The following is a 12,770-nucleotide window of genomic DNA, read 5'->3' as shown; positions in this document are numbered from 1 at the left end:
TCGGAGGTGTGTCACCGGGCTGGGAACAGCGTGTGCGTGTTCCGAGGTGTGTCACCGGGCTGGGATCAGCGTGTGTGTGCTCGCAGGTGTGTCACCGGGCAGGGAACAGCGTGAGTGCGCTCGGAGTTGTGTCACTGGGCTGGGAACAGCGTGTGCGTCTCGGAGGTGTGTCACCGGGCTGGGATCAGCGTGTGCGTGCTCGGAGTTGTGTCACCGGGCAGGGAACAGCGTGTGTGTGCTCGGAGGTGTGTCACCGGGCAGGGAACAGCGTGTGCGTGATCGGAGTTGTGTCACCGGGCTGGGATCAGCGTGTGTGTGCTCGGAATTGTGTCACCGGGCTGGGATCAACGTGAGTGCGCTCGGAGTTGTATCACCGGGCTGGGAACAGCGTGTGTGCGCTCGGAGTTGTGTCACCGGGCTGGGAACAGCGTGTGTGTGCTCGGAGTTGTGTCACCGGGCTTGGAACAGCGTGTGTGTGCTCGGAGTTGTGTCACCGGGCTGGGAACAGCGTGTGTGTGCTCGGAGTTGTGTCACTGGGCTGGGATCAGCGTGAGTGCGCTCGGAGTTGTGTCACTGGGCTGGGATCAGCGTGAGTGCGCTCGGAGTTGTATCACCTGGCTGGGAACAGCGTGTGTGTGCTCGGAATTGTGTCACCGGGCAGGGAACAGCGTGTGTGTGGTCGGAGTTGTGTCACTGGGCTGGGATCAGCGTGTGTGTGCTCGGAGTTGTGTCACCGGGCTGGGAACAGCGTGAGTGCGCGCGGAGTTGCGTCACCTGGCTGGGAACAGCGTGTGTGCGGTCGGAGTTGCGTCACCAGGCTGGGAACAGCGTGTGTGTTCTCGGAGTTGTGTCACCGGGCTGGGAACAGCGTGTGCGTGCTCGGAGTTGTGTCACTGGGCTGTGAACAGCGTGTGCGCGCTCGGAGTTGTGTCACTGGGCTGGGAACAGCGTGAGTGCGCTCGGAGTTGTGTCACTGGGCTGGGATCAGCGTGAGTGCGCTCGGAGTTGTATCACCTGGCTGGGAACAGCGTGTGTGTGCTCGGAGTTGTGTCACTGGGCTGGGATCAGCGTGAGTGTGCTCGGAGTTGTGTCACCAGGCTGGGATCAGCGTGTGCGTGCTCGGAGTTGTATCACCAGGCTGGGATCAGCGTGTGTGTGCTCGGAGTTGTGTCACCAGGCTGGGATCAGCGTGAGTGTGCTCGGATTTGTGTCACCGGGCTGGGAACAGCGTGTGTGTGCTCGGAGTTGTGTCACTGGGCTGGGATCAGTGTGAGTGTCCTCGGAGTTGTGTCACCAGGCTGGGATCAGCGTGTGTGTGCTCGGAGATGATTCACCGGGCTGGGATCAGCATGTGTGTGCTCGGAGTTGTATCACCGGGCTGGGATCAGCGTGTGCGTGCTCGGAGTTGTGTCACCGGGCTGGGATCAGCGTGTGTGTGCTCGGAGTTGTGTCACCGGGCTGGGATCAGCGTGAGTGTGCTCGGAGTTGTGTCACTGGGCTGGGAACAGCGTGTGTGTGCTCGGAGTTGTGTCACCGGGCTGGGATCAGCATGAGTGTGCTCGGCGTTGTGTCACCGGCTGGGAACAGCGTGTGTGCGCTCGGAGTTGTGTCACCGGGCTTGGAACAGCGTGTGTGTGCTCGGAGTTGTGTCAACGGGCTGGGATCAGCGTGTGTGTGCTCGGAGTTGTGTCACCAGGCTGGGATCAGCGTGAGTGTGCTCGAATTTGTGTCACCGGGCTGGGAACAGCGTGTGTGTGCTCGGAGTTGTGTCACTGGGCTGGGATCAGTGTGAGTGTCCTCGGAGTTGTGTCACCAGGCTGGGATCAGCGTGTGTGTGCTCGGAGTTGTGTCACCGGGCTGGGATCAGCGTGAGTGTGCTCGGAGTTGTGTCACTGGGCTGGGAACAGCGTGTGTGTGCTCGGAGTTGTGTCACCGGGCTGGGATCAGCATGAGTGTGCTCGGCGTTGTGTCACCGGCTGGGAACAGCGTGTGTTCGCTCGGAGTTGTGTCACCGGGCTTGGAACAGCGTGTGTGTGCTCGGAGTTGTGTCAACGGGCTGGGAACAGCGTGTGTGTGCTCGGAATTGTGTCACTGGGCTGGGATCAGCGTGTGTCTGCTCGGAGTTGTCACCGGGCTGGGAACAGCGTGAGTGCGCTCGGAGTTGTGTCACCGGGCTGGGAACAGCGTGTGCGCGCTCGGAGTTGTGTCACCGGGCTGGGAACAGCGTGCGCGTGCTCGGAGTTGTGTCACTGGGCAGGGAACAGCGTGAGTGCGCTCGGAGTTGTGTCACCGGGCAGGGATCAGCGTGTGTGCGCTCAGAGTTGTGTCACCGGGCTGGGATCAGCGTGTGTGTGCTCGGAGTTGTGTCGCCGGGCAGGGAACAGCGTGCGCGTGCTCGGAGTTGTGTCACCGGGCAGGGAACTGCGTGCGCGTGTTCGGAGTTGTGTCACCGGGCTGGGAACAGCGTGTGCGCGCTCGGAGTTGTGTCACTGGGCTGGGAACAGCGTGAGTGCGCTCGGAGTTGTGTCACTGGGCTGGGATCAGCCTGAGTGCGCTCGGAGTTGTATTACCTGGCTGGGAACAGCGTGTGTGTGCTCGGAGTTGTGTCACTGGGCTGGGATCAGCGTGAGTGTGCTCGGAGTTGTGTCACCAGGCTGGGATCAGCGTGTGCGTGCTCGGAGTTGTATCACCGGGCTGGGATCAGCGTGTGTGTGCTCGGAGTTGTGTCACTGGGCTGGGAACGGCGTGTGTGCTCGGAGTTGTGTCACTGGGCAGGGAACAGCGTGTGCGTGCTCAGAGTTGTGTCACCGGGCTGGGATCAGCGTGTGTGTGCTTGGAGTTGTGTCACCGGGCAGGGATCAGCGTGTGTGTGCTCGGAGTTGTGTCACCAGGCTGGGATCAAAGTGTGTGTGCTCGGAGTTGTGTCACCGGGCAGGGAACAGCGTGCGCGTGCTCGGAGTTGTGTCACCGGGCAGGGAACAGCGTGTGCGTGCTGGGAGTTGTGTCACCGGGCTGGGATCAGCGTGTGTGTGCTCGGAGTTGTGTAACCGGGCTGGGATTAGCGTGAGTGTGCTCGGAGTTGTGTCACCGGGCTCGGAACAGCTTGTGTGTGCTCGGAGTTGTGGCACCGGGCTGGGATCAGCGTGAGTGTGCTCGGAGTTGTGTCACTGGGCTGGGATCAGCGTGTGTGTGCTCGGAGTTGTGTCACGAGGCTGAGATCAGCGTGAGTGCGCTCGGAGTTGTGTCACTGGGCTGGGATCAGCGTGAGTGCGCACGGAGTTGTGTCACCAGGCTGGGATCAGCGTGTGCGTGCTCGGAGTTGTATCACCGGGCTGGGATCAGCGTGTGTGTGCTCGGAGTTGTGTCACTGGGCTGGGAACGGCGTGTGTGTGCTCGGAGTTGTGTCACCGGGCTGGGATCAGCGTGAGTGCACTCGGAGTTGTGTCACTGGGCTGGGATCAGCGTGAGTGTGCTCGGAGTTGTGTCACTGGGCTGGGAACAGCGTGTGTGTGCTCGGAGTTGTGTCACCAGCCTGGGATCAGCGTGAGTGCGCTCGGAGTTGTGTCACCGGGCTGGGATCAGCGTGTGTGTGCTCGGAGTTGTATCACCGGGCTGGGATCAGCGTGAGTGTGCTCGGAGTTGTGTCACTGGGCTTGGATCAGCGTGAGTGTGCTTGGAGTTGTGTCACCGGGCTGGGATCAGCGTGTGTGTGTGCTCGGAGTTGTGTCACTGGGCTGGGATCAGCGTGTGTGTGCTCGGAGTTGTGTCACTGGGCTGGGATCAGCGTGAGTGCGCTCGGAGTTGTATCACCGGGCAGGGATCAGCGTGTGTGTGCTCGGAGTTGATTCACCGGGCTGGGATCAGCATGTGTGAGCTCGGAGTTGATTCACCGGGCTGGGAACAGCTTGTGTGTGCTCGGAGTTGTGTCACTAGGCTGAGATCAGCATGTGTGTGCTCGGAGTTGTGTCACCGGGCTGGGAACAGCGTGTGTGCGCTCGGACTTGTGTCACCGGGCTGGGAACAGCGTGTGTGCGCTCGGAGTTGTGTCACCGGGCTTGGAACAGCGTGTGTGTGCTCGGAGTTGTGTCACCGGACTGGGAACAGCGTGTGTGTGGTCGGAGTTGTGTCACTGGGCTGGGATCAGCGTGTGTGTGCTCGGAGTTGTGTCACCGGGCTGGGAACAGCGTGAGTGCGCGCGGAGTTGCGTCACCTGGCTGGGAACAGCGTGTGTGCGGTCGGAGTTGCGTCACCGGGCTGGGAACAGCGTGTGTGTGCTCGGAGTTGTGTCACTGGGCTGGGATCAGCGTGAGTGTGCTCGGAGTTGTGTCACCAGGCTGGGATCAGCGTGTGCGTGCTCGGAGTTGTATCACCGGGCTGGGATCAGCGTGTGTGTGCTCGGAGTTGTGTCACTGGGCTGGGATCAGCATGAGTGTGCTCGGAGTTGTGTCACTGGGCTGGGAACGGCGTGTGTGTGCTCGGAGTTGTGTCACCGGGCTGGGATCAGCGTGAGTGCACTCGGAGTTGTGTCACTGGGCTGGAATCAGCGTGAGTGTGCTCGGAGTTCTGTCACTGGGCTGGGATGAGCGTGAGTGTCCTCGGAGTTGTGTCGCTGTGCTGGGAACAGCATGAGTGTGCTCGGAGTTGTGTCACTGGGCTGGGATCAGCGTGTGTGTGCTTGGAGTTGTGTCACCGGGCTGGGATCAGCGTGTGTGTGCTTGGAGTTGTGTCACCGGGCAGGGATCAGCGTGTGTGTGCTCGGAGTTGTGTCAGCAGGCTGGGATCAGCGTGTGTGTGCTCGGAGTTGTGTCACCGGGCAGGGAACAGCGTGCGCGTGCTCGGAGTTGTGTCACCGGGCAGGGAACAGCGTGTGCGTGCTGGGAGTTGTGTCACCGGGCTGGGATCAGCGTGTGTGTGCTCGGAGTTGTGTCACCGGGCTGGGAACAGCTTGTGTGTGCTCGGAGTTGTGGCACCGGGCTAGGATCAGCGTGAGTGTGCTGGGAGTTGTGTCACCGGGCTGGGATCAGCGTGTGTGTGCTCGGAGTTGTGTCACCGGGCTGGGAACAGCTTGTGTGTGCTCGGAGTTGTGGCACCGGGCTGGGATCAGCGTGACTGTGCTCGGAGTTGTATTACCTGGCTGGGAACAGCGTGTGTGTGCTCGGAGTTGTGTCACTGGGCTGGGATCAGCGTGAGTGTGCTCGGAGTTGTGTCACCAGGCTGGTATCAGCGTGTGCGTGCTCGGAGTTGTATCACCGGGCTGGGATCAGCGTGTGTGTGCTCGGAGTTGTGTCACTGGGCTGGGAACGGCGTGTGTGTGCTCGGAGTTGTGTCACCGGGCTGGGATCAGCGTGAGTGTGCTCGGAGTTGTGTCACCGGGCAGGGAACAGCGTGTGCGTGCTGGGAGTTGTGTCACCGGGCTGGGATCAGCGTGTGTGTGCTCGGAGTTGTGTCACCGGGCTGGGAACAGTTTGTGTGTGCTCGGAGTTGTGGCACCGGGCTGGGATCAGCGTGAGTGTGCTCGGAGTTGTATTACCTGGCTGGGAAAAGCGTGTGTGTGCTCGGAGTTGTGTCACTGGGCTGGGATCAGCGTGAGTGTGCTCGGAGTTGTGTCACCAGGCTGGGATCAGCGTGTGCGTGCTCGGAGTTGTATCACCGGGCTGGGATCAGCGTGTGTGTGCTCGGAGTTGTGTCACTGGGCTGGGAACGGCGTGTGTGTGCTCGGAGTTGTGTCACCGGGCTGGGATCAGCGTGAGTGTGCTCGGAGTTGTGTCACTGGGCTGGGAACAGCGTGTGTGTGCTCGGAGTTGTGTCACCAGGCTGGGATCAACGTGAGTGCGCTCGGAGTTGTGTCACCGGGCTGGGATCAGCGTGTGTGTGCTCGGAGTTGAGTCACCAGGCTGGGATCAGCGTGAGTGTGCTCGGAGTTGTGTCACCGGGCTGGGAACAGCGTGTGTGTGCTCGGAGTTGTGTAACCGGGCTGGGATCAGCGTTAGTGTGCTCTGAGTTGTATCACTGGGCTGGGATTAGCGTGAGTGTGCTCGGAGTTGTGTCGCTGTGCTGGGAACAGCGTGAGTGTGCTCAGAGTTGTGTCACCGGGCAGGGAACAGCGTGTGCGTGCTGTGAGTTGTGTCACTGGGCTGGGATCTTCGTGAGTGTGCTCGGAGTTGTGTCACCAGGCTGGGATCAGCGTGTGTGTGCTCGGAGTTGTGTCACCGGGCTGGGAACAGCGTGTGTGTGCTCGGAGTTGTGTCACCGGGCTGGGATCAGCGTGAGTGTGCTCGGGGTTGTGTCACCGGGCTGGGATCAGCGTGAGTGCGCTCGGAGTTGTGTCACTGGGCTGGGATTAGCGTGTGCATGCTCGGAGTTGTGTCACCGGGCTGGGAACAGCATGTGCGCGCTCGGAGTTGTGTCACTGGGCTGGGAACAGCGTGAGTGCGCTCGGAGTTGTGTCACTGAGCTGGGATCAGCGTGAGTGCGCTCGGAGTTGTATCACCTGGCTGGGAACAGCGTGTGTGTGCTCGGAGTTGATTCACCGGGCTGGGATCAGCATGTGTGAGCTCGGAGTTGATTCACCGGGCTGGGAACAGCTTGTGTGTGCTCGGAGTAGTATCACCGGGCTGGGATCAGCGTGTGTGTGCTCGGAGTTGTGTCACCGGGCTGGGATCAGCGTGTGTGTGCTCGGAGTTGTGTCACCGGGCTGAGATCAGCGTGAGTGTGCTCGGAGTTGTGTCACTGGGCTGGGAACGGCGTGTGTGTGCTCGGAGGTGTGTCACCGGACTGGGATCAGCATGAGTGTGCTCGGCGTTGTGTCACCGGGCTGGGATCAGCGTGAGTGCACTCGGAGTTGTGGCACCGGGCTGGGATCAGCGTGAGTGTGCTCGGAGTTGTATTACCTGGCTGGGAACAGCGTGTGTGTGCTCGGAGTTGTGTCACTGGGCTGGGATCAGCGTGAGTGTGCTCGGAGTTGTGTCACCAGGCTGGGATCAGCGTGTGCGTGCTCGGAGTTGTATCACCGGGCTGGGATCAGCGTGTGTGTGCTCGGAGTTGTGTCACTGGGTTGGGAACGGCGTGTGTGTGCTCGGAGTTGTGTCACCGGGCTGGGATCAGCGTGAGTGTGCTCGGAGTTGTGTCACTGGGCTGGGAACAGCGTGTGTGTGCTCGGAGTTGTGTCACCAGGCTGGGATCAGCGTGAGTGCGCTCGGAGTTGTGTCACCGGGCTGGGATCAGCGTGTGTGTGCTCGGAGTTGAGTCACCAGGCTGGGATCAGCGTGAGTGTGCTCGGAGTTGTGTCACTGGGCTGGGAACAGCGTGTGTGTGCTCGGAGTTGTGTAACCGGGCTGGGATCAGCGTTAGTGTGCTCTGAGTTGTGTCACTGGGCTGGGATTAGCGTGAGTGTGCTCGGAGTTGTGTCGCTGTGCTGGGAACAGCGTGAGTGTGCTCAGAGTTGTGTCACCGGGCAGGGAACAGCGTGTGCGTGCTGTGAGTTGTGTCACTGGGCTGGGATCTTCGTGAGTGTGCTCGGAGTTGTGTCACCAGGCTGGGATCAGCGTGTGTGTGCTCGGAGTTGTGTCACCGGGCTGGGAAAAGCTTGTGTGTGCTCGGAGTTGTGTCACCGGGCTGGGATCAGCGTGAGTGTGCACGGAGTTGTGTCACTGGGCTGGGAACAGCGTGTGTGTGCTCGGAGTTGTGTCACCGGGCTGGGATCAGCGTGAGTGTGCTCGGCGTTGTGTCACCGGGCTGGGATCAGCGTGAGTGCGCTCGGAGTTGTGTCACTGGGCTGGGATTAGCGTGTGCATGCTCGGAGTTGTGTCACTGGACTGGGAACAGCGTGAGTGCGCTCGGAGTTGTGTCACTGAGCTGGGATCAGCGTGAGTGCGCTCGGAGTTGTATCACCTGGCTGGGAACAGCGTGTGTGTGCTCGGAGTTGATTCACCGGGCTGGGATCAGCATGTGTGAGCTCGGAGTTGATTCACCGGGCTGGGAACAGCTTGTGTGTGCTCGGAGTAGTATCACCGGGCTGGGATCAGCGTGTGTGTGCTCGGAGTTGTGTCACCGGGCTGGGATCAGCGTGTGTGTGCTCGGAGTTGTCACCGGGCTGGGATCAGCGTGAGTGTGCTCGGAGTTGTGTCACTGGGCTGGGAACGGCGTGTGTGTGCTCGGAGTTGTGTCACCGGACTGGGATCAGCATGAGTGTGCTCGGCGTTGTGTCACCGGGCTGGGATCAGCGTGAGTGCACTCGGAGTTGTGTCACTGGGCTGGGATCAGCGTGTGTGTGCTCGGAGTTGAGTCACCGGGCTGGGATCAGCGTGAGTGTGCTCGGCGTTGTGTCGCTGGGCTGGGAACAGCGTGTGTGTGCTCGGAGTTGTGTAACCGGGCTGGGATCAGCGTGAGTGTGCTCGGAGTTCTGTCACTGGGCTGGGATCAGCGTGAGTGTCCTCGGAATTGTGTCGCTGTGCTGGGAACAGCATGAGTGTGCTCGGAGTTGTGTCACTGGGCTGGGATCAGCGTGTGTGTGCTCGGAGTTGTGTCACCAGGCTGGGATCAGCGTGTGTGTGCTCGGAGTTGTGTCACCGGGCAGGGAACAGCGTGCGCGTGCTCGGAGTTGTGTCACCGGGCAGGGAACAGCGTGTGCGTGCTGGGAGTTGTGTCACCGGGCTGGGATCAGCGTGTGTGTGCTCGGAGTTGTGTAACCGGGCTGGGATTAACGTGAGTGTGCTCGGAGTTGTGTCACCGGGCTGGGATCAGCGTGAGTGTGCTCGGCGTTGTGTCACTGGGCTGGGAACAGCGTGAGTGCGCTCGGAGTTGTGTCACTGAGCTGGGATCAGCGTGAGTGCGCTCGGAGTTGTGTCACCGGGCAGGGAACAGCGTGAGTGCGCTCGGAGTTGTGTCACTGGGCTGGGAACAGCGTGAGTGCGCTCGGAGTTGTGTCACCGGGCTGGGAACAGCATGTGCGCGCTCGGAGTTGTGTCACTGGGCTGGGAACAGCGTGAGTGCGCTCGGAGTTGTGTCACTGAGCTGGGATCAGCGTGAGTGCGCTCGGAGTTGTATCACCTGGCTGGGAACAGCGTGTGTGTGCTCGGAGTTGATTCACCGGGCTGGGATCAGCATGTGTGAGCTCGGAGTTGATTCACCGGGCTGGGAACAGCTTGTGTGTGCTCGGAGTAGTATCACCGGGCTGGGATCAGCGTGTGTGTGCTCGGAGTTGTGTCACCGGGCTGGGATCAGCGTGTGTGTGCTCGGAGTTGTGTCACCGGGCTGGGATCAGCGTGAGTGTGCTCGGAGTTGTGTCACTGGGCTGGGAACGGCGTGTGTGTGCTCGGAGTTGTGTCACCGGACTGGGATCAGCATGAGTGTGCTCGGCGTTGTGTCACCGGGCTGGGATCAGCGTGAGTGCACTCGGAGTTGTGTGACTGGGCTGGGATCAGCGTGTGTGTGCTCGGAGTTGAGTCACCGGGCTGGGATCAGCGTGAGTGTGCTCGGCGTTGTGTCGCTGGGCTGGGAACAGCGTGTGTGTGCTCGGAGTTGTGTAACCGGGCTGGGATCAGCGTGAGTGTGCTCGGAGTTCTGTCACTGGGCTGGGATCAGCGTGAGTGTCCTCGGAATTGTGTCGCTGTGCTGGGAACAGCATGAGTGTGCTCGGAGTTGTGTCACTGGGCTGGGATCAGCGTGTGTGTGCTCGGAGTTGTGTCACCAGGCTGGGATCAGCGTGTGTGTGCTCGGAGTTGTGTCACCGGGCAGGGAACAGCGTGCGCGTGCTCGGAGTTGTGTCACCGGGCAGGGAACAGCGTGTGCGTGCTGGGAGTTGTGTCACCGGGCTGGGATCAGCGTGTGTGTGCTCGGAGTTGTGTAACCGGGCTGGGATTAACGTGAGTGTGCTCGGAGTTGTGTCACCGGGCTGGGAACAGCTTGTGTGTGCTCGGAGTTGTGGCACCGGGCTGGGATCAGCGTGAGTGTGCTCGGAGTTGTGTCACTGGGCTGGGATCAGCGTGTGTGTGCTCAGAGTTGTGTCACAAGGCTGAGATCAGCGTGAGTGTGCTCGGAGTTGTGTCACTGGGCTGGGATCAGCGTGAGTGCGCTCTGAGTTGTATCACCTGGCTGGGAACAGCATGTGTCTGCTCGGAGTTGATTCACCGGGCTGGGATCAGCATGTGTGAGCTCGGAGTTGATTCACCGGGCTGGGAACAGCTTGTGTGTGCTCGGAGTAGTATCACCAGGCTGGGATCAGCGTGTGTGTGCTCGGAGTTGTGTCACCGGGCTGGGATCAGCGTGTGTGTGCTCGGAGTTGTGTCACCGGGCTGGGATCAGCGTGAGTGTGCTCGGAGTTGTGTCACTGGGCTGGGAACGGCGTGTGTGTGCTCGGAGTTGTGTCACCGGACTGGGATCAGCATGAGTGTGCTCGGCGTTGTGTCACCGGGCTGGGATCAGCGTGAGTGCACTCGGAGTTGTGTCACTGGGCTGGGATCAGCGTGAGTGTGCTCGGAGTTGTGTCACTGGGCTGGGAACAGCGTGTGTGTGCTCGGAGTTGTGTCACCAGGCTGGGATCAGCGTCAGTGCGCTCGGAGTTGTGTCACCGGGCTGGGATCAGCGTGTGTGTGCTCGGAGTTGAGTCACCGGGCTGGGATCAGCGTGAGTGTGCTCGGCGTTGTGTCGCTGGGCTGGGAACAGCGTGTGTGTGCTCGGAGTTGTGTAACCGGGCTGGGATCAGCGTGAGTGTGCTCGGAGTTCTGTCACTGGGCTGGGATCAGCATGAGTGTCCTCGGAATTGTGTCGCTGTGCTGGGAACAGCATGAGTGTGCTCGGAGTTGTGTCACTGGGCTGGGATCAGCGTGTGTGTGCTTGGAGTTGTCACCTGGCTGGGATCAGCGTGTGTGCGCTCGGAGTTGTGTCACCGGGCTAGGAACAGCGTGCGCGCGCTCGGAGTTGTGTCACTGGGCAGGGAACAGCGTGTGCGTGCTCGGAGTTGTGTCACCGGGCTGGGATCAGCGTGTGTGTGCTCGGAGTTGTGTCACCAGGCTGGGATCAGCGTGTGTGTGCTCGGAGTTGTGTCACCGGGCAGGGAACAGCGTGCGCGTGCTCGGAGTTGTGTCACCGGGCAGGGAACAGCGTGTGCGTGCTGGGAGTTGTGTAACCGGGCTGGGATTAGCGTGAGTGTGCTCGGAGTTGTGTCACCGGGCTGGGAACAGCTTGTGTGTGCTCGGAGTTGTGGCACCTGGCTGGGATCAGCGTGAGTGCGCTCGGAGATGTGTCACTGGGCTGGGAACGACGTGTGTGTGCTCGGAGTTGTGTCACCGGGCTGGGATCAGCGTGAGGGTGCTCGGAGTTGTGTCACTGGGCTGGGAACAGCGTGTGTGTGCTCGGAGTTGTGTCACCAGGCTGGGATCAGCGTGAGTGCGCTCGGGGTTGTGTCACCGGGCTGGGATCAGCGTGTGTGTGCTCGGAGTTGAGTCACCAGGCTGGGATCAGCGTGAGTGTGCTCGGAGTTGTGTCACTGGGCTGGGAACAGCGTGTGTGTGCTCGGAGTTGTGTAACCGGGCTGGGATCAGCGTTAGTGTGCTCTGAGTTGTGTCACTGGGCTGGGATTAGCGTGAGTGTGCTCGGAGTTGTGTCGCTGTGCTGGGAACAGCGTGAGTGTGCTCAGAGTTGTGTCAGCGGGCAGGGAACAGCGTGTGCGTGCTGTGAGTTGTGTCACTGGGCTGGGATCTTCGTGAGTGTGCTCGGAGTTGTGTCACCAGGCTGGGATCAGCGTGTGTGTGCTCGGAGTTGTGTCACCGGGCTGGGAAAAGCTTGTGTGTGCTCGGAGTTGTGTCACCGGGCTGGGATCAGCGTGAGTGTCCTCGGAGTTGTGTCACTGGGCTGGGAACAGCGTGTGTGTGCTCGGAGTTGTGTCACCGGGCTGGGATCAGCGTGAGTGTGCTCGGCGTTGTGTCACCGGGCTGGGATCAGCGTGAGTGCGCTCGGAGTTGTGTCACTGGGCTGGGATTAGCGTGTGCATGCTCGGAGTTGTGTCACCGGGCTGGGATTAACGTGAGTGTGCTCGGAGTTGTGTCACCGGGCTGGGATCAGCGTGAGTGTGCTCGGCGTTGTGTCACCGGGCTGGGATCAGCGTGAGTGCGCTCGGAGTTGTGTCACTGGGCTGGGAACAGCGTGAGTGCGCTCGGAGTTGTGTCACTGAGCTGGGATCAGCGTGAGTGCGCTCGGAGTTGTGTCACCGGGCAGGGAACAGCGTGAGTGCGCTCGGAGTTGTGTCACTGGGCTGGGAACAGCGTGAGTGCGCTCGGAGTTGTGTCACCGGGCTGGGATCAGCGTGTGTGTGCTCGGAGTTGTGTCACCAGGCTGGGATCAGCGTGTGTGTGCTCGGAGTTGTGTCACCGGGCAGGGAACAGCGTGCGCGTGCTCGGAGTTGTGTCACCGGGCAGGGAACAGCGTGTGCGTGCTGGGAGTTGTGTAACCGGGCTGGGATTAGCGTGAGTGTGCTCGGAGTTGTGTCACCGGGCTGGGAACAGCTTGTGTGTGCTCGGAGTTGTGGCACCTGGCTGGGATCAGCGTGAGTGTGCTCGGAGTTGTGTCACTGGGCTGGGATCAGCGTGTGTGTGCTCGGAGTTGTGTCACTAGGCTGAGATCAGCGTGAGTGCGCTCGGAGATGTGTCACTGGGCTGGGAACGGCGTGTGTGTGCTCGGAGTTGTGTCACCGGGCTGGGATCAGCGTGAGTGTGCTCGGAGTTGTGTCACTGGGCTGGGAACAGCGTGTGTGTGCTCGGAGTTGTGTCACCAGG

The 12,770-nt window shown here is 61.1% G+C and overlaps 1 protein-coding gene across 1 annotated transcript in view; it reads left to right on the top strand.

The window, feature by feature from the left end:
- The window catches only part of LOC140406208 (multiple epidermal growth factor-like domains protein 8), a 159,340-nt gene that overhangs the window by 128,242 nt on the left and 18,328 nt on the right, over positions 1-12,770 (top strand). The window lies entirely within an intron of this gene.

This window comes from Scyliorhinus torazame, unplaced genomic scaffold (assembly GCF_047496885.1).
Source record: "Scyliorhinus torazame isolate Kashiwa2021f unplaced genomic scaffold, sScyTor2.1 scaffold_362, whole genome shotgun sequence".
Taxonomy (NCBI): Eukaryota; Metazoa; Chordata; class Chondrichthyes; order Carcharhiniformes; family Scyliorhinidae; genus Scyliorhinus; species Scyliorhinus torazame.
This window is presented reverse-complemented; position numbering and strand designations above follow the sequence as displayed.